Source organism: Theropithecus gelada, chromosome 9 (assembly GCF_003255815.1).
Source record: "Theropithecus gelada isolate Dixy chromosome 9, Tgel_1.0, whole genome shotgun sequence".
Taxonomy (NCBI): domain Eukaryota; kingdom Metazoa; phylum Chordata; class Mammalia; order Primates; family Cercopithecidae; genus Theropithecus; species Theropithecus gelada.
In genome coordinates this window covers 51,996,858-52,017,512 of record NC_037677.1, presented here as the reverse complement: position 1 = coordinate 52,017,512, position 20,655 = coordinate 51,996,858, and the positions used below count along the sequence as shown (strand labels likewise).

The window sequence follows — 20,655 nt, the reverse complement described above, 5'->3', positions numbered from 1 at the left end:
CCAGGTGAAGAAAATGACACGTGAGGCAGTCATGCATTTGAGAGAGGTGTGGTAAATGTGAAGTCAATGTGGCTGCAGCTCAGAGAGGAAGAGGAAGGCTGGAGAAGTAGTGGTGCTACTAACCTTAAAACTCATCCCAAAGGCAGTGAGAAACCATCAACGTTTATTAGGCAGGGTTGAGAGTGGGTGAGGTGATATGATCTGTTTTGTAGCTGACAAGACCATCCTTCCTTGCATGCGGAGACTGGCTGCCTTCGTGGATGCAGTTGGACAAGGTAGCCAGTGGAGTGGCTGAGAGAAGGGATATTCACAGCTAGGATGATGGTGGTGGTGGAGGAAAGCAGGTGACACGAGTTGTTATTGGAGGATAAATTTGCTTAATTGTTATTTTAATTTATTTTTATTGATAAATAATATTTGTATATGTTTATGGGGAATATGTAATATTTTGACCATGCATACAAATTGTAATGATCAAATCAGCATATTCAGGAAATTCATCACCTCAAACGTTTATCACTTCTTTGTGTTGCGAACATTTCAACTCTTTTCTTCTAGCTATTTTGAAATATACAATACATTGTTGTTAACTATAGTCATCATACTGTTCTATCTAACATCAGAACTTATTCCTTCTATATGAGTGTATCTATTTCTTTTTTAGATTCGGGGGATACATACATATATTGGTTTGTTATATGGGTATATTTGGTGATGCTGGGGTTTGGCCTTCTAGTGAACCCATCTTCTAAACAGTTAACATAGTACCCAGTGGGTAGTTTTTCAACCCTTTACTCCCTCCCTCCTTTCCTCCCCTCTTTTTGAGTCCCCAGTGTCTACTGTTTTCATCTTTATGTCCATGTGTACCCATTGTTTAGCTCCCATTTATACATGAGAAAATGTGGTATTTGATTTTCTGTTGATGCATAAATTCACATAGGACACTGGCCTCCAGCTGTACCCATGTTGCTGCAAATGATATGACTTTATTCTTCTTTATGGCTGCATAATATTCCATGGTCTATATGTACCACATTTTCTTTATCCATTGCACTGTTGATGGATACTTAGGTTGACTCTATGACTTTGCTATTGTGAATAGTGCTAAATAAACATAAAAATGCAGATGTCTTTTTGATAAAACATTTTTTTTTCCATTGGGTAGATACTCAGTAGTAGGATTGCTGGGTCAAATGGTAGTTCTATTCTTAGTTCTTTGGATATTGAATTTGAGAATACATTTAGCAGGACTTGGAGAGTGGGAGTCTAGGAAGCGATGGTGAAGATCAGGGCAGATGACTACCAGTACTGCTTAGAATATGTAGATTAACCATTGGAGAGGAGGGCAACATGTATAACATTATAGGAGCTTTTGACTGGTTTCTCTGCTTAGTAAGGAAGAAAATTCAGAATGAACAAGTGTAGTTCCCTGATTCTGACTAAAGTCACCCATGAAGAAGCCCCTAAACTTTTCTGACACTTCAGTTTGCTGATGTATTTTATGCATATGAAATGATACAGGTGAAGACTCTTTGAGATGGATTGGAATGTATAAATATAGGTTATTATAACACATAAATAATTGTATTACATTTTATATATAAAGTATACATATGTATATAAGGCATATGTGCTATTGCACATATTTATTGTGTATATTGTATTCCTTTTTTCCTTCAAGAAGTTAATAGAATGACAATAGTATTTTGTATTAAGAAAAAATCTGGATCAGGTATAGTGGCTCACTCCTGTAATCCCAGCACTTTGGGAGGCCAAGACAGGCGAATTGCTTGAGCTCAGGAGTTTGAGATGAACCTGGGCAACATGGCAAAACCTCATCTCTACAAAAACTGCAAAAAATTAGCTGGGTCTGGTTGTGTGTGCCTGTAGTCCCAGCTACTGGAGAGGCTGAGGTGAGAGGGTCACTTGAGTCCAGAAGGTGGAGGCTTCAGTGAGCCATGATCTTGCCACTGCACTCCAGCCTGGGCAACAGAGTGGAGATTCTGAGAAAGAAAGAAAGAGAGAAAGAGGGAAAGAGGGAAAGAGGGAAAGAGGGAAAGAGGGAAAGAGGGAAGGAAGGAAGGAAGGAAGGAAGGAAGGAAGGAAGGAAGGAAGGAAGGAAGGAAGGAAGGAAGGAGAGAGAGAGAAAATGACAGAGAGAGAGAGAGAAGGAAGGAAGGAAGAAAGGAAGGAAAGGAGGGAGAGAGGGAGGGAGGAAGGAAGGAAGGTCAGTCGGTGTGGAATCTAATCCTCAGATCTATTTCTTAAACATCTAAAAGTAGTGAGTTAGTGGCGTGATGCTTATTTATTAAAGTTGAATGAATGGATGGTAATTTTGTTAACATTTAACTTTTAAAATCTATTGAATATATAAGTTCATTTTTACTATATAACACATTTAATATTTATAATTGTGCTAAATTACAAGCAGACTTATAAGTAGACTTTTCATCTCTGTGTACCTTTGGCAACATATTTAGAAGGCAATTAACATCCACTGAGATGGAATACAAAGAGTAAGTCTGAAGTTTGCATTTAGCTTTTGACAGTCATCATTCGATTATGCAAATGATAATAAACCTTACTTGCTTGCTAGTATCTATGCTCAGTGTCCTTCCAACTCCATTCCTTTCTTTCATATTAACATATCAAAGCCAGTGAGGAATTCTATGCTGTGGACAGAATGCCCTGTCTACCTATGGCAACAAGGGCCACTCCTGGGATATGATATAGTGGAAATTAAAGAAAAATCTGCCTTTACTCCAGTTTTAGGATGTTTTGAGGAGAGGAATGTAGATTCCATCTTCTCATATTGAGTTATCCATTGGGGTTGTGGGAGAGGCCTTCTGTAGAAAGAGCTGAGGTAGGCTCCTCAAGGGGTTGCATTGGAGGCTGCCTAGAATAAACTGATACCAGATAGAGTAGAGTGTTCAGAGAGATGGAGGCTTCCGTGGTGTTCTGACCCTGGAAGTGTATTGAGATCCAGTGGCATGCCATGGGCCCGAAGGGGAGCAACCCCACCTACCGTGGAGATTGGGTTTAAAATGATGGGTCAGTTTCTACACAGAAGACCTGGCAAAAACTTAGGGATATGCAGCCAAGTGAGAGGCAAGAAGAGTGGCTGAGTCAAGGATGACAAGAGGGCTGATGTTCCCTGAGGTAAGAATGGTTGACAAAATAAGGGATTAGAGTGTGTTCTAAGCACTTGACATGTATGTAGTACACTTAATATCTTTTTGCACCCTATGAGGTAATTACTCACATAACTTCCATTTTGCAGATGAGAAAACTAAGTACAGAAAGGTTAAGTAACTTTCTCAGTATCACACAGCTAATAAATGGTAAGCCAGGATTTGATGTAGAATTCTGACCAGCAGGCTGTGTTGCACCCACTATCCATGAGCACAAAATCCACGAGCCATAGCGAAGAGGCCAGCATATTTAAAAATGGCCAAGTGGACCAGGGCTCCAATCCACCCCCGTTTTTGTTTTTTTTTTAATTGTTGTTGTTAGTTTATTTTGTTTTTTTGAATAATGCTTTACTGAAACAAAGTCATACTAATTCATTTTTGTATTGTCAGTGGCTGCTTTCCTGTTACAATATCGGAGTTGAGTAATTGTAACAGACACCCGGTGAGAGGCAAGAACTCAAATATTCACTATCTGGCCCTTGCAGAAAAAGTTTGTTGACTCTTGAAGTGGGCAAAAAGTATCAAGACAAGGGAATCCCCCAATTCCATGGGATGCAAAAAACCATCAATGTGTTTTTAGATGCCTTTTTATCCGTAGAAGCAGAAGGGGTCATTTTATCCATGGGCAACCCCATCATACCTGAACAGACATTTAACCACTGGCTTGGCCTAAAGTGTAAATTGTAAACCATATTGGATATTTAATCAAGAGGCTGAGAAAAAATGACAGGAGTACACGCGTGCATGTGCACACATACACACACACAAAGAATGCCAACTATAAATACAAATAAAGAAGTGTAAACACATTCTTAGTTTGGGGATTAATATTTTTTATGAGTTAGTATTTATGTTTTATGTTAAATTAATGATCATTGTTGAAGCTGAAGTGATTAATAGATGATGGTTTCTTATACCATCCCTTTTACTTTTGAGTGTTTGAAAACACCCATAATCAAAAGTTTTAAAAATTACAATGTAAATTATTTAGACAGTTTCATGTTTTATCATGAAGTGAATACAGAAAAATTAAGTGGTTTCATTACACTCTCGTGATAATGTTCATCCCTTATTTTCTTTGTACTATCGGGAGAGAACTAGTGAATTGGTTCGAGGCATAGCTAAGAAAAGAAGATGAGACACTTATTGGGGAGTTAAAAATTACTTAACAGGAAGGGCGCGGTGGCTCACGCCTGTAATCCCAACACTTTGGGAGGCCGAGATGGGCGGATCATGAGGTCAGGAGATCGAGACCATCCTGACTAACACGGTGAAACCCTGTCTCTACTAAAAATACAAAAAATTAGCCGGGTGCGGTGGTGGGCACCTGTAGTCCCAGCTACTCGGGAGGCTGAGGCAGGAGAATGGCGTGAACCCGGGAGGCGGAGCTTGCAGTGAGCCGAGATGGCACCACTGCACTCCAGCCTGGGCAACAGAGCGAGACTCCGTCTCAAAAAAAAAAAAAAAAAAAAATTACTTAACAAATTTGTTTTGACCTGTTTGCCATCACCACAAACATGAACTGAAGTGCGAGGAGTGGCAAACAGTACAGGGAAATTTATATCTACAGAAAAGCACAAGCTAATAAACAGTTCCCTGATGGATTCTCTTAGATTCCCAGTAGGTAGATTATGAAATGGTTGAATTTCACATCAACCCATTGGAAGGGTGGCAGATATATTCTGAGTTAAAACACACACACACGCGCGTGCACACACACACACACACACAAACACCTTTCAGCCTGGTGTAGTGGTGTCCACTTGTATTCCTATAGTCCCAGGTACTCAGGAGGCTGAGGTGGAAAGATTGCTTGAGCCCAGGAGCTCAAATTCAGCCTGGACAACATAACAAGACCCCCATCTTTAAATTTAAAAAGAGGAGATTAAAATGTGCATTAAAGTATCTCTTGCAGCAAGTAATTTGGATATATTTCATCAATATGTAATATTTGTGTTGTATTTTAACGGTGGAATGTGACATCTGTTAAAATGAAAGTTTTGTTAATAAAAAGACTGCAGAACAGTTTTCTAACATGCTGCCCTACCAATTTAGCCCTGGCACTATAATTTCCATTTTGATTTCCAATTTGATCCAATGATTATGCATTCCTGCATTCTTAATTTTCAAGTATTTATGATTTCTAGATGTATTAAAGTATTTATGTCTGTATTTGAAAACTAAAATTCTCTATGTATCTAGCCATTTAATCTTTTAACAAATACTGTCTTGTGCCAGGCACTGTTGCAGGCATGGCAAGAATAGGAAGGAACAAGACAGAATCCTACTCTTTTAAATGAAATTGCTGCTATAGTATTCACTACAATATAGGGTAGATGAATTTATCTACATCCTAGTATAGTTTTTGTTTATTGATACTAATCTATTCTGAAAAAAGCAAATTAAAATCTCTCACTACAATTATTTTTATCACATTTTCTTTGCATTTTTTTGATATATACATTCAGTTTCCATTTTTATTTTATATATATGTATACACATACATTCCTATATATATGTGTGTGTAAATAGTTGCCTTTATTTTTAATAAAGAAGCACTTTACCCTGATTGTACTTTTAAGCTTAAATTCCACCTTGTCTGACCCTGATATTGCTAATTATGTTACTGTTGCTAACTTTTGTTTTGGCCTGCTATATTGTTGCCCAGGCTTTTATTTAAGCTATTGATGATCACGTCACTTTTTTGTGTATTTCTTTTTGGAAATGACAAATGGCGTGGTTCTGTTTAACAATCTCAGTTAATAGACTACCTTTTGATATGAAAATTGACTCCATTTAGAGAGAAGGTGGCAATATGTGTAATTTTTTTCTTTCTTTTTATTTTATGTTATACTTTTTACTGTATTTTTCTTTTGTCCTTTCCTATTTTTTTTTCAACTTGGTCAAAATACTATTTTTATTTTCCTACTTGATTGTTTAGCAATTCTGTTTTTGACTCCATTAAAGGTTACCATATGCAGCAGAAAAAGTTAATGTTGTACTTTAAATGAAATTTTTGCTGGAGCCTATATTTATTTTACTAGCATTACCTATGTAAGAAAGGAAGAAGTTATTCCCAAAAATCTATACTATACCCACAGTTGCATATGGCAATTTATATTAAAGTTAATTACAATCTAAACATCCATTGCTAGCCACAGTTTATCAGTAATCATACATGTCTGTTGGCTACCATATTGTTATAGTGCAGATTTAGAGAACATTTTGATAGTCACATAAAATTCTGCTGAATATTAATAGTATACTGTGTATAAACTGGATATACTATGTATATACTTTGTATACTATAAGACATACATTTTGTGAGTTTGAGAGGTAATTGCTAGTAGGTTAAATATCAATGATTAATAAGTTCAATTTCTTCAGTTTCCTAATACAAACATTAAAGGGCAATACAATTTCACATCACAGACCTGTCAAAATAACAGAATTTAAGTGAGGATTGTTTAACAATAAATTATTTAAGTTAATGAAGGCTATCCCAAGAGAACTTCTTGCAAACAAACTAGACAGGACTCAATTTCCTGATGACAAGATTTCGAGTAACTTTAAATGTGACAAGAAAAGACTTTTGCCCCCGTGTGTCTAATGTGTATAGACTTAATGTCCTTAAGATAGCAGACTTGTAAATAGTCTGAAGCTTTTGCCATTATTTCAATAATGGATCATAGTGTCTAGCTTAAGGCAATGTATTCTTAAGGCACTGGTGTCAATAGTTTTTCTGGTTTTTAAGATGATTCATTATCTGTTCAATGAAACATGTGGCCTCCAGGATCAACCACAATTTTATCTGAAGTTGGTGATAATTTGGAAACTCAACATTTTATTTCACTTTTCTAGCATTAATGATCAAACACATATCTCTCTACTATTAGATGGAAATATCTCTCTTTTCTCCACCAAGACACTTTCAAGGCTGTTTCTCCCACTTAAGTAAGATAAACTTTAAAATAGGCTTAATGTTCACTCCATCTTCCACCTCAAAGTCTGGGTTTTATTAAAATAGTTCAGTACTTTTATAGTCCAGAATACTTTAAGATTATCCTGTCATTACATCTCTTAATTAGAAAAATCTCATATATTTCCAGAAAGCCTATGCTTATTCATTTACGTACTACTGTGTGTGTTTAAACACACACACACACACACACACACACACACACGGAAGGAAACATAACCTACCACTCTTCCCTTCTTATCCTCTCCAATTCATCTGAGGACTCTACTGTGATTTGAGTGGGGAAGTGTTCTTATATAATTCCTTGAGTATTGTCATCTGATGGGGTCAGTGACTGATAAAAATGTTTAAAGTCATAGTCTTTGTAATTACAAAATTAGAAAAACACTTAAATACTGTTAATTAGAAGGTGAGTATAAATGGGCAGGGTGTGGTGGCTCACACCTGTAATCCCAGCACTTTGGGAGGTCGAGGCGGGTGGATCATGAGGTCAGGAGTTCAAGACCATCCTGGCCAAGATGGTGAAGCTCCGTCTCTACTAAAAATACAAAAATTAGCCGAGCTTGGTAGCGAGCGACTGTAATCCCAGCTGCTCGGGAGGCTGAGACAGAGAATTGCTCGAACCCTGGAGGCGGAGGTTGCAGTGAACCGAGATCGCAGCACTGCACAGCAGCCTGGGGGACAGAGCAAGACTCCGTCTCAAAAAAAAAAAAAAAAAAAAAAAAAAAAAAAAAAAAAAGGATGAGTATAAATGTATAAATGAACTTGGTTCCTTTGTTATGGATGTTTAGCTTGTTTAAAATGTTGCTATTACAAGCAATGTAACATGAATAACATCGTCATTTCCTGTGTAGGCCAGTATGCCTAGGATACAATCCCAGAAGTAGAATTGTGGTATCAGAGTGTGGGTTTGTATATTTTTGTTAGATAGTGCCAAATTGTTTTACAAGGGTTTCTACAATCAACGTTTCCACTAGAAATATATGGAAATCCCTGTCTTCCTGCAAAAATTTTGGAGGTTTGGATTTTTAAAGCCAATCTGATAGGTAAAAAGTTGTATCACTGTGCAATTTAAACTTATTTTTTCTTATTTTTAATGTGATTGGACTCTTTTCGTATGTCTAAGAGTCATGTGCAATTGCTGTTTCATAGCTTTTTATTTCTTAGCCCATATCTTTTCTCTGACCATTGTCTTTTTCTTGTTTTCCAGGAGCACTTGACTTATTAGAAACATAAACTCTTTGCAGAGTAATTTATAGATAAAAATTATTTTTCTAGTTTATCATTTGTCTTTTGATTTTACTTGCAGGGTTCTTTTTCCACTGAGCATTTTGAAATATTTTTGTAGTTAAATTTATCTCTTCTTTATTTTTCCTTTCTTTCTTTCTTTTAGAGTTTCTCTGTTTTGAGACATTGTACTGTATTGGTCAGGATAGGTGAGGTTATGCTATTCCTAGCTCATGTGGTTGTTGGTAGAATTCAATTCCTTGCAGCTATAGGACTGTTTTATCGTTAGTTGTCAACCTGGGGCTAATCTGAGTTCCTAGAAGACCTTGAAATTCCCTACCATCTTTCTTTTGATTACCTTAAAACCAACTGATTAGTGACCTTAATTACATCGGGGAAATTCTTTTACTTTAGCCATATCATGTAATCTAATCATGGAGTGATATTCCATTATATTAACAGGTTCCATCTATACTCAAGGGGAGGGATTATACTGAGAATCTTGGTAGCTATCTTAAAATATTGACTATCACAGATCTTCTTGAAATTTCTCATCTTCTGGTTTGCATGTTTATTAATTCATCAGATTCTTAAAGCAGGTTTATAATGCATTTAATATCTGATAGGACCAGCTCTCTTGTTGCAATTCGCTGGCTTATATTTATTTGATAACATTTCCATATGGATTTTAGAATAAGCTTATCTTGTTCAAAAACCCCTGTAGAGAATTTTATAAGCATCATGATACGATACACTTGTTAACTTATGGAGGAGTGGCATGTAAGTGATGGAGAGGTTTCCTTTTCAATAAAATATTGACTTTCCATTTACTCAGATTCCTTTGGCTTCAATTAATAGCTTTTTAATTTTTTTCTTATTATGGTTCTTATGTTTTGTTTTAAGATATTTTTTCTTTTTGTTTTGATTACATGTGGAATATTTTACTAATATATCTTATAGTTATTATTTTCTTAAAAGCAAGCTACTGAATTCAGCATATTCATTATATACAGTAATATTTTAGTTCATTCTCTTGGATTTTCTACTTATACAATTCTAACTTTTGTAAATAGTGAAAATTGTCCTTAATTTTTTATACACCCAATTTCTTTCATTTTCTAACTGACTGCTACTAAAATATAATTTTAAATAATGCTGGTGACTGGGGATATTGTTTTCTTATTCTCACACTAGTAGGAATAAGTAGGAATACCTGCAGGTTTGACATTAACCATGAAACTGTTCTAGGCTGAGAGAGAAAAATTTATCTGGGAAAAGCTAGTGTCCATCTATTACTCTTTTATTGTTTTTTTAAAAAATAAATAATTATTGTTGAACTATGCCAAATGTATTTTAAAGCATCAGTTGAGATGATTACATAATATTCCTTCTTGAACTTATTAATATGACTGTTTTTATACATTGATCTTTGATTATTGAACTATGTTTGGATTATTTGTATGAACACTTGATCATGATGTATTATTCTTATTACATGCTGCTGCATTCACTTTGCTGATACTTTATATGGGGCTTTCACATTACAATTATTAGGTAATATTGGTGTATAATAGATCTTGATCAGGTACTGGAACGACGATTAATAAAATATTTTTAAACTAATTCAAAAAGTGTTCTTTTATAGTCTAACACTGTTTGAATAATATGATAATTTACTTTAAAAGTCTGACGGCCGGGCGCGGTGGCTCAAGCCTGTAATCCCAGCACTTTGGGAGGCCGAGGCGGGTGGATCACAAGGTCAGGAGATCGAGACTATCCTGGCTAACATGGTGAAACCCCGTCTCTACTAAAAACACAAAAACCTAGCCGGGCGCGGTAGCGGGCGCCTGTAGTCCCAGCTACTCGGGAGGCTGAGGCGGGAGAATGGCGTGAACCCGGGGGGCGGAGCTTGCAGTGAGCCGAGATCGCGCCACTGCACTCCAGCCTGGGAGACACAGTGAGACTCCGTCTCAAAAAAAATAAATAAATAAATAAATAAAAGTCTGACAGGATTTGGCCGGGCGTGGTGGCTCACGCCTGTAATCCCAACACTTTGGGAGGCCAAGGCAGGCAGATCACGAGGTCAGGAGATCCAGACCATCCTGGTTAACACGGTGAAACACCGTCTCTACTAAAAAAAGCAAAAAGAAAAAAAGCTGGGCGAGGTGGCGGGCGCCTGTAGTCCCAGCAACTCGGGAGGCTGAGGCAGGAGAATGGCGTGAACCCAGGAGGCGGAGCTTGCAGTGAGCCGAGATTGCGCCCCTGCACTCCAGTCTGGGAGACAGAGGGAGACTCCATCTTAAAAAAAAAAAAAAAAAAAAAAAAAAAATCTGGCAGAATTCTTCCATGGACACATTCCAGCCTGTTGCTTTTTTTGATGGGGCAAGGAAGGGTTCTTTGACAACTTCATGTATTTTGTCTATTTAAATTTTGAATCTTCCTTAAATGAGTTTTGGTAAATTTTGTTTTTCTAGACTGTTACTCACTTCATCAAGCTGTAGCTCTATGAAGTTTTGATATTCAGCACCAGTCTTTAAAATACTTGATTTTAATTTGCAATTTCCTCTGACATAAAGTTATAAACTTAATTTTTTAAATTCCTAGTTGAAAGAGCTCTTTGTCTTCTCGGTTAGTCTTTAATTTCTTATTTTATCAAATTTTTTGAAGACTACTTTGTGTATTTTTTATATGTTTTGGGTGCTACTGTCAATTTTTGTTAATATCCCATAGGCACATAGAAATCGTACTCTCTATTAAAGGACAAATGTTTTAGGCACACACATAGATACATAATGATAAACATATAGGTGTGGTATGTATATATATGTCAATATGATCTATTTTACTAATTATTCTTTTCTATATTTTTAAGTCCTTTTATTTACTTTGTAATTATCTGTGAGAGATAAATTAAAATTGCTCATTAAGGAAGAGGACAAAATTAACTTGGTTCTTTCCTGTTCAAACTCGTGTGTACCTTTATGATTAAGAGACAGAATTTGACATGAAGTCACTGGTTCATATTTTTCTCATTATGCGTATCGTAGGTTGTTAAATTATGTGGATAAATTCAAGATTAGTATGATATTTTCCTTTTTAAAAATTAGGAAAAATGTATTTTGGGCAATGAGGCCAAAATTATCAAGTCATTTAAAAATTCCAGTACTTTACCAGGATGTTTCACACTGTTGACTATTATAACCAATTTCCTCAGATATGAAAACATTTTCAATTTTGGTCATCTTCCTTAGTTTTCAATATTTTCTTATTAAAATATCTGCAATATTTATTAGGTTGGTGCAAAAGTAATTGCGGGTTTTGCCACTGGCCATTTTTTTCCCTCGAATTTCATCCTTTTTTTCTGTCATTTAAAAAAATCTTCTATTTTAATTATTTTCCCTGAATTTTACCAACTGATACTTACATGGTATCTCTGTATGGTTTCACTATTTTTTTCACTTTTTTTTTTTACATTTATGCTTTGTAGGTTTCTTTTCTTTATAAATGTTATTACTTCATTAATTTATTATGAATTCTCAGCTAAACATTTGGGTACTTTTGCTTTATATCAGTATTTCTTACTTGTGAGTGATCTACATCAAAAGATAAATTCCATTGCTATTTTTGATATGTGTTCTTAAAATATTATAAATTCTACTTAGTTTAAGAGGGCTACTTCCTCAAAATCTCATCTCTTATTCCAAACAAAACTATAGTTTTTGAACTCTGAGTTAGCCCCTCATCTTTAAGAAGGCATTGATTGATTGATTGATTGATTGATTGATTGAGACAGAGTCTCCCTCTGTAGCCCAGGCTGAATTTGGGATAACAGGCACACGCTACCATGCCTGGCTAAGTAATGTATTTTTAGTTAAGAGGCGGAGTTCCACCATGTTGGCCACGCTGATCTCAAACTCTTGACCTCAAGTGCTCTGCCCGCCTTGGCCTCCCAAAGTGCTGGGATTACAGGCATGAGCCACCATTCCCAGCCAGAAGGCCATTTTTGATGGTACTCTCTGAGATTTTCCTGCTTCTGGGCTCTCTTGTAATATCCCATATGGCTTCTACTTGATTCAGTTACTATGGAAGCCCTTACTGATATTTTTGAATATGCAGATTGGAATTGTCACCTAATGTCCTTGAAAATGGATGTTGTGTATATTAACATTGTTGGTGCTGCATCTTTATGGTTACCAGAAAAATCATAGGGAAAAATTTGACATATGCAGCCATGTTTATACCAATATTCTTCCTGTTTTTTAGTTCAAGTATTAATATGTAATTCTCAGAAACTGTATTTTATTAGGATCTTTCCTGCATGTTCCACTTGCTCTGATTTTCTCTGGCTGCAGGACTTCTCACATGTGCTAAGATTTTCTTTTCTCAGCTCTCTGGGACTCAGGCTGAGCTCCACAGTTCTTTAAGCTAGAGCTGTGCTGTGGGTGGCAGGAAGTGCTGTGGTTTCCTCCACCTGATATAGTGAAAGCAGTGTGGGTTCTCTACTAAGGAGCCAGGAGAAGCCTCTGTTTTCCTTCTCTTCCAGAGGTTTCAGCCTAAGGTATAAACAAGACTTATCACTGGTTTATCTGTCCCTTAATTGTTTAGAAGCTACTGAAATCAGGTACACTTGTATGGACTGATACCATCATATTTCTTCGTGGGATCCATACTTTTCTGCAAGACAGGCTCTTGCCAATATCCACTATTATTGCCCTCCCCTTGGAATTCTCCGTCATTAATTCCTAAGATCCCATCAAGGTCTGAATACAGAAGCTTTCGGGAGTGAAGGAGAGCATAGATGTATTTAAGCCACGATCGCCCATTGTCCTTCCTAATTTTGTCTATGAATGGGTTTTATACAAATTGTTATAAGATTGAAGAACTAGTGAAAAATAAATTGGTACAAGTTTTTAACACACTTCTTTATGCTTATAAACTTCCAGGGGTGAAATTTGAAAGGAAAATTTTTGCTCTGCCACTTGTATTATTTCAAAGTCTTGCAGTATTTTGAAGTCTCCTAGTTACATTGAGGGTGGTTATACTTCATTTTACAAATTGCTTTGCATTACAAAGAAAAAAAATGTTTAAAGTCTTTTAAGAAACCCTTCACTGATTAGCTAATGGTTTCTGATGGTCTGTAGGGTCTAAATTTGAGCACCTGGGAGAATGCCAGTTTCTCTATCCAAGCTGCCTAGCTGCAGGGAAAAGGGAGTAGACAATAGTCTGACTTCCAGGGAAATCGTCTCTATTGCAGGTTAGGGCCAAAGTAGGTCAGTAAGAGTAGGGAGGCTAAACAATTGACTGAAACAAAGAGGTGAGTAGCAATCATTAGGAACAAAAACAGAGTCCTAGAATCACAGTGTCAGGGAGGTAAGGATCCAGGGTGAAGGTGTGAGCGGGTAAATTGGAAAGTGTCCTAAGACAACATGTAAACTCAGCATCTGTCAATGCAATTTCTCCCAGTACTGTCCTTTCTTGAATGTTCGTTAGCTTATTATTTTAATGGCAACATCAGCTTCAACCTTCCCTTGCCTCTTAACCACTTAAACAGTATGTGGCCATTCTATCTCCAAATTATTTCCCCGACCACACTCCCCTTCCTACTTTTGCTAAAACTTCCTTTTCCATCCTCCATTATGTCTCCTGGACAATTGTCATCATTCCCTTAACTGGTTTATTCAGAAGCCTCCTGTCTCTGCCTCCCATCCATCCTTCTCAATGCTGTCAGAATAATCTTTTCATGTAAGAGTGACCTCCGATTGTAAGCGCAGCATTGCTGCACTGTCATTTATCTCCATCATTCTTGCACTTTGTATTTTGTGATTGGAAGGATGGAGCAGGCACCAAAAAGGTGTTGTGACTTGTGCTGTATTTTCTGAGTAAGTCCAAGAGGTGAATTATGGATTTTTCTACCAGGCTGACTCAGGTTGAATGCTGTTCATTTCTGGGTTTGTGTCTATTATCCTGCAAATAATGAATAATCCTAAAATGTTAGTGTGCTCTTATGCCATTGGGATAGAATAATTCTCTACAATATAAAACAGTTTTTATACAACTATGAAAGTAGTCTGGAGATTTCAACTTTCATTCAAACAAAATTGAAAGAAAATGAATAACGTTGAGACAACTGAGCACAAAAGAATAATATCGTATTTTCCAAAATATACACATCAACCACTTTAGGCTATTGTATGTGAAAGGGCCATAAAGGTAGCTGGGTAGAATATGCCAACAATTTCTTCCAATCAATTTTTTTTACATTGCAAAATACCATAAGAACTCTATCCCGGGAGGGTGACTACATTTTTGGCAGGGACAAGATACAAAAACTAGAGAGACAGTTGTTCATTATTTCAGTGGCAATAAAAAATTCAGACTTGCCCTCTCTCTCTCTTCCCCTCTCTTCCCTTTCTCCTCTCTCCCTCATTCTACTCCCTTAGAATACTTGCAATATGTCACATCTAGGTAGAAGGAATACATCATCAGACAAGTATGAGCATTGGAAATTAGCCACTCAATGTAGCCAAACTTGGGGAAATTTTTTTTGTTGTTTACTCTAAGGTTGAGCCAACTGAGAGTGACAGTTCTTTCCAGCTCCTCCGCTGATTACTGATGAGGTATTACTCTCTGAGTTGCCTAGTAGGAAAGAGGAAGTGCGGTCATCTAGCATCATTCAGGAGATGAAGTTATAATGGTTCCTCATTGTTTAAAGCAATCTTTCATTTGTGTTAGATGTCTATACTTTTATCTAAAATAATCTTCTTTAAATAACGGAGATCATACCACGTTCCATAAATGCTTCAGTACAGCACAATGAAATGACCTCTTATCTTCTTCTCTTATGCACCTGTATAGAGATGGGGACCAATCAAGTCAATATCTGTGAAACAAATATTCTCATGATTGGTAAAGCACTCACTGGCTGTGCTGAAATCTGAGTATATTTATTTTTCATTTTAGCTAAATAAAATAAAAAAACAAGCAACAACAACAAAACTCACAAAAATCTGGAAGATATGAATGTTCAGAGTGGCAGGCAGGATCAGGAAAGCAAATGAGTAAGTGTGTTCTTGCTGACCGATATTTACCAAGCACTTTCCACGACCCAAATACTAGGTACACTCCCTGTATTAACTCATTTAATACTCACACCAAATCTATGAAGGAGGGTTTATTATTCCCACCACTCTCCCAGTTTCTTATAGACAAAGAAACTGAGGCATAGAGAGGTTAATCAGTTTGCCCACAATCATTCAAGTAGTAAATTGTAGACCTGAGATTTGTTTCCTGTGATCTTGATCCTCTCCATAGTATGGACTTAGTCTTATAGATGCTTTTTCAACCACCTCATCGTGATTACAGAACATTCTGGCTCTATTACTTTGAACAAATTATTCAACCTCTCTGCCAACTCAACACAGTAAGACATATATGATAGAAATGTGTGAAGATTCAGTGATGTAAAAGGTATAAAGTGTTCAGCACAGAAGCCTGGTGCAGGCCAGGCACTCAGTAATATTGGTTGTCTTTTCGGGTGATTTTCTTCCACCTGAATAGTCCTAAGCAAGGATATTTTCTTATTTATTTTATATCACCGATAGTTAACAGAGGGCATCTCACACAGGAAACAATCAAAAGAAAAGAAGAATTAGAGGGAAGGCTTGATTTACATAAGTGTTGGAAGCTGGCATTTCTGAAGAGGCCATTGAAGGCATACTGTCATATCTGAGTCTATACTGAAGACCAGAATTTTAGCAAATAACTTGAGAAAAGTGTCCAACCAAGCAGCAAAACATATCCCTAGAAAAACTCTTATATAAAAAGGTTGGCAGAAAATCTGAAATGCCCTCAAGTAGGAGATAAAGATTTGGTACATTTCCGTGGTCCATTTTCAGTCCTTTTACCTGTATCTTCTACTCACCAGCTCCTAACGCCTGAAGTAAAAGTTTGGGCCTGAAAGGCAAGAATGCAATGTGATTGTATTCGGACCAAGTTGTAAATGTTAGTATTCTGTTCGTTCCTTAGATTTGTTTTGATTTTGTACTTGAATTAGGGGGTATTACAAGATGGCACCTAGTGTATGAAAACTATTAATTGCCAAGTAGGGGCAAAGGATAAAAAAAAGAAAAGAAAAATTGTAGTGAAAAATCTTCAGCTAGAGAGCTTAGATAAATTACAACTCCCTTAGAGCTTTCTTTTTTTTCTTTTCTATTCATACAGTGATAGTAATTTTTGCTCAATCAAAAGACTTTGCTGAATAAATGGTGTTCATGAAAATTGATTGATAATTGAAAATGTATTGAAAATTGTCAACTGTCATGGTGGCTCATGCCTGTAATTCCAGGACTTTGGGAAGTCAAGGCAGAGCTCAGTAGTTCGAGACCAGCATGGCCAACATGGTGAAACCCCATCTCTACCAAAAATACTAAAAATTAGTGGAGTGTGGTGGTGCACACCTGTAGTCCCAGTTACTTGGGAGGCTGAGGTGGGAGGATTTCTTGAGCTACAGAGGCGGAGGTTGCAGTGAACTGAGATTGTGCCACTGCACTCTACCTGGGTGACAGAGTGAGACCCTGTCTCAAAAAAAACCAAAAAAGTTAGCCGGACATGGTGGTGTGTGCCTGTAATCCCAGCTACTCAGGAGGCTGAGGCAAGAGAATTGCTTGAACCCAGGAGGCAGAGGTTGCAGTGAGCCGAGATAGTGTCACTGCACTCCAGCCTGGTTTGACAGAGCAGGACTCCGTCTCAAATAAATAAATAAATAATAAATAAATAAATAAAAATAAATAAATGGAATTGTTGCAATTATCATTATGATTATTATGTCATCTTTTAGTTGAGCCAATCCTGAATGTATTTTAATAGTATTAGTGCTTTAAGGCAGGGCTCGGCTTGTGCTACCTGAACACCGAAGGTCTCAGATGCCATCTCCTGAAATGACCCTACCCAGGACACCAGGAAGCAGCTACCTGGCCAGCCCTGACCTCTCAAAAAGCAGCCGTAGCCCATAAACAACCTGATGATGGATGTGGGAATGAGCTGGGACCTCATCCCCAGACCTCACCAGGTCAGATTCTATGTGAACATGAGTCCTGATTTCCACCTATGTCAGGGCCAGCAGATATGAGTTTGTGTATTACAAGTCAACATTTGAGAGGCCTTTATAGAGCTGACTGCACATCCATTTTATCCTCTCTGGCAATTGAAGGCTTGGGGGAAAACAGAAGAATGGCTAATTGAGCAGGGCTAAGTCTTGTATGAGTAAGATGGAACAGTTCAAGAAAGACAGTTCTATATGCTTGAGCATCAGCTCTTTGATTCTGATCCATTTTTTCTACTCTCCTATTTTAACCTTTCTTCTATTAAAAAAGAGCCGGATTTAACTGTTTTGAAATATGAGCTCTGCCACTTACTAACCAGCTATGTAGCCTTGGGCAAGTTACTTGACTTCTCATGTAGTTCATGGGTGAAGTAGGGGTGATCATAATAGAACCTACTCAGGCTTCTCGGGATAAACAAGACAGCCTAGCAAAATCCTCAGCACATATTAAATAAGACATATTACCTCTTGTGAATTTTTCATTTGTAAAGAAGCATTTTATCCCCCGTTTTCTCTCATTAGCTTGACAACAGAACTTTAATCCACATGAGTTGATGCCCTATAATAAAGGAGTTGTGGATTGATGTTATTTTAAAATTCTAACCACATTTCCTCATCTTTCGATGACACTTCAAATTTTCATTCATTGGCTTGGTATTGTCAAGCCTTCTAAAATTGCCAGATGTCAGGTTTTAATTTGCAGGGACCCCAGAGATCATCTCATCCAACCCTCTCATTTTTATAATGGGAAATTAATGCAAAAGTAAAAAAAAAAAAAAATTTGACCGACCCCTTTGTTTCCAGTATTCTGTAACTGCATTAAAAAAATAAATAAATAAATAGGCCGGGCCTGGTGGCTCACGCCTGTAATCCCAGCACTTTGGGAGGCCGAAGCGGGTGGATCACGAGGTCAGGAAATCGAGACCATCCTGGCTAACACCACTGAAGCCCGTCTCTACTAAAAATACAAACAAATTAGCCGGGCTTGGTGGCCGGCGCCTGTAATCCCAGCTACTCCAGAGGCTGAGGCAGGAGAGTGGAGCGAACCCAGGAGGCAGAGCTTTCAGTGAGCAGAGATCGCGCCACTGCACTCCAGCCTGGGGGACAGAGCGAGACTCGGAGACTCCGTCTCAAACAAACAAACAAACAAACAAAAACAATAAATAGCAATAAAAGAGTTCACGGGAGGTAAGCTGCCCTAGCTGCTGTCCCAGGTCCTTTGGTTCTGTCCAAAATTTATGACATTGGTTATGTCACTCTTAACTCTCTAAGACCTCATTTTTTACACTATAAAATGATAAATTTGACAATCTCTAACTGAATGTATATGTGTGTGTCCATTTACCTGATATTTACCTGAATTATGGTAATAAATATAGACAGATTTTTGTTATACCACCCATTATCAACATAATGCAATTTCCATACTGTATTGACGGTCCATAGTTAAAATGATGTGTGTACACATAAGATATGTTAATATATTAGAGTTCATTTAAAAGAAAGGCAGTGCAAGGTCTGTTATTAGCAATGTGTGATGTCTTTTAAAGTCAATACCTGGTGAAAATCCTCACTGCCTGGAATACTTTTGAAACTCCTTTTCTGAGCCCTTTGTGGAGCCTGGGGCACACTGGGTCTCACGCTGCTTGTGCCTTTCAGGAACGATTTCAGTTTTCAAAATAGCCTAAAATAAAATAAGCATAGCAATCAATATGGGCAAAACTACATTTAGTCAAAGGCCAGCAGTGACTTGCAGATAATACGACACGATCTTCTTGTGTCGATCTTACACTGAAGCTGGCAGGAAATTAGAAGGCAGTGGCTGCTCCTGTGTGAATAGTGCCTCCCAAGGTGACATCTTTGAAGGATGACATTACTTTGGGAACATGGATGGATTCTGTTAAAACTGTATGATTATTATCTTATGATCATATCTCTGTGTCAAAGACAATAGAATCATATATATATATTTTTATATATATATATTTTTTTTTTTTTGAGATGGAGTCTCACTCTGCCACTGAGGCTAGAATGCAGTGGCACCATGTCAGCTCACTGCAACCTCTGTCTCCTGGGTGCAAGCAGTTCTACTGCCTCAGCCTCCCAAGTAGCTGGGATTACAGGCGCCTACCACCACACTCGGCTAGTTTTTATATTTTTAGTAGAGATGGGGTTTCACCATGTTGGCCAGACTGGTCTTGAACTTCTGACCTCAGCCTCCCAAAGTGCTGGGATTACAGGTGGGAGCCACCGCACCCGGCCCATATATGTGATTTTTACCATCCTTTGTGCATAGTTGCAATAGGAAGGATGAGGGAGATTTTTGGCCTAGCATAATTATTCTAAGGAAATTCAGTTCTGACCACAAGCAACGGTGGTGTTAATGTGAGAACCTGGAGCTGTGACTGGGGCATTCCCTCAGAAGCTTCTACTTGTGCCCTCCCTCTGCTAAGTAGGAGATCTCAACCCCCACGAAAAGAGCGCATTGCAATTTCACTTTAAAGATGTTTGAGAAAGAATTACTTAAAGCATTGTTATTAGGAACTTAAAAGAATATTCAGAACACCCCTCTAACTAACATAAGATTATAGTGATCAATGTGCTGGAATACAAGGACACTCTGGTGTTGGGAACGACTGCATTAACAATCATGAATTAAGGAAACAATTTGTTTTGTGCCCCAGTGCATTCTATGAGGAGATATACTTTAAAGCCAGTCCTGTTGAAAACCCTCATGTCTTGAGAAAAAATAGTGGAAAATTAAAAGAACACTGACCTGGATTCCAAATCAAATTCAGTAGCTGCTGCTTTTATTTGAACAAATATTTTTGCCTCTATGTACCTGTTTTTTCCCCCTCCTTACTAGTAAAGTGAAGGGGTGGGACCAGAAATCTGCTTTAAGTGACAGTCCACTGTGGCCTGCGTTACAGGTAGGGCCTTGCTCCCGGCCACACTTCTGTCATCTGCTCCATTTTACCTGACAGAAATGGGCTAAGATTTCGTTTCATAAAACAAAACAAAAAGTGTTTCTACTTCTAAAAAGGAAAAGGTGGACAATCTCTGCCCAAGTTCCCTTATGTCCTTGTTTTCCTGTAGGAAAGGTGGTGCTTTCATCTTTCCCAGGCCGAGTTGTAGGTTCAATTTTCTATAATTTCAGA

General features: G+C 37.6%; 1 protein-coding gene across 5 annotated transcripts in view; it reads left to right on the top strand.

The window, feature by feature from the left end:
• The window catches only part of NRG3 (neuregulin 3), a 1,087,509-nt gene that overhangs the window by 422,300 nt on the left and 644,554 nt on the right, over positions 1-20,655 (top strand). The gene's annotated exons all lie outside the window — the stretch shown is intronic.